The following is a 1751-nucleotide window of genomic DNA, read 5'->3' on the forward strand; positions in this document are numbered from 1 at the left end:
TATATAAGTACTTAAATTAAAAAATAAACACAAAACAACAAGTTAAACAGAATCTTATTTCAGATTATGTTAGCGTTGCTTTCATAATTAACTTCATTAAAAATAATTTTTTATTAACAACTTTCTGTTCTTATAGTAAATTGTTAAATGTGCTAAATTTTAATAAATTTAAATATATTTATGAGCTCTTAAATTAAAAAATAAACACATTTTTAACAGAATCTTATTTGAGATTATGTTAGTGTTGATTTCATATTTAACTTTATTTTAAAAAATTTTTTATTAACTACTTTCTGTTCTTATAATAAATTGCCAAATGCCATAAATTAAAATGAATTTAAATATATTTAAATTAGTACATAATTAATAAATATTTCCTTAAATTTAAAGGCTTACCAAATAATATGATAAGTTTAAGTATTAAATAAATAGTTTGCTTTTAAATATTTATATAGCTTTTTCGCATATAAATATTTGTCTAAAGTCTTAGAGCAACAATTCTATGCAGACTTAAAGTGAAAACTATTTTTCTAAAGAATTATAGAACATCTGCAGTTCGCATAGGTGTAACCCAAAGTTTTCTTATTTTTATTTGCTTGGCGGCTCTCTTATGACAACGGTCACATTCTTGCCGCAATAAACATAAATTGGCACAGGCCGCACCCTCAGCCCTCAGCCTGCAACCTTTCACCCCCCCAGCTACGCACTAGTAGTGGAATTGCCAATAATTTGGGCCCTTGTCGTCCACACACAGTTATGGCCATAAATGTAGCGCATGCAAATTTGCAGCCTGATTTGTTCATTTTGTTTCAATTTGCGATTTGCCGCTGATACTTTTTTACTTTTACACTGCATTCCTTAAATTATTGCAATGCCATTGGAACATGTGGTGTAGCTATCACCCCCAGGCGACGAAACTGAGAGTTCTGCGCTGGCTTTGGTTATGGTAATTTCTTTTATTTTATTTTTTGCGCTGCTCTCGGCGCTTGTCTGTTTGCATTATTAGCATTTGACTCTTGATTGAGTCTAATATTACAGCAAATTGTTGGCAAATTGGAAATGAAAGCGTAACGTTATACACAAGTGGGTGGCATGGGTGAGTTTTTTGTTGTGACGCTGCTGCATTTAAATTGAAAGAAAGCTGCAGATTTATAGAAATGTTAGTTGAATGTTTGCATTTAAATGTGCATTTCAATTGAAAGATTGATTCAAATGTGGCATAAGAATTAAAATTAAAATAAAATTGAAAGTCTTGACTAATCTTAAGTCAAACAGCATAAGAATTAAAATAAAAATAAAATTGTGCATTTCAATTGAAAGACTTGCTAGCAGCTTTAGCTTTCATTCAAGTCAAGTACGCATTAAAAACTTTTATATTTAATTTGATATTTTAATTTGCTGCCCTGACAATTTGCAGCTGCTAATCGCAGCCTTCGCTTAAGCCCAATCAAGCATAACCCAATTAGTATTCGACTGTCCCTTGTCAGTTGCGCAATTAAATGCAGCATTGCTTTAATTATATTTCAGCAACTTTTTTTTATAACTACACCTCAAGCGCTTTTTTTTTTAAATTCGTTTTGCTTAACAACTGCAATTAAATTATCTACTTGCAGCCATGAACACTGGGCGGCATTTAATTACAAAAAAAAGGAGAAAAAATAATGCATATATATTCATAAAAAATTGCGTTGGCAAAAGTTTTTGGCGGCGCGGTTTTAACTCAATTTAACAGTGAAAACTTTTGCAGGACT

Source organism: Drosophila busckii, chromosome 3L, assembly GCF_011750605.1.
Source record: "Drosophila busckii strain San Diego stock center, stock number 13000-0081.31 chromosome 3L, ASM1175060v1, whole genome shotgun sequence".
In the NCBI taxonomy this organism is placed as follows: Eukaryota; Metazoa; Arthropoda; class Insecta; order Diptera; family Drosophilidae; genus Drosophila; species Drosophila busckii.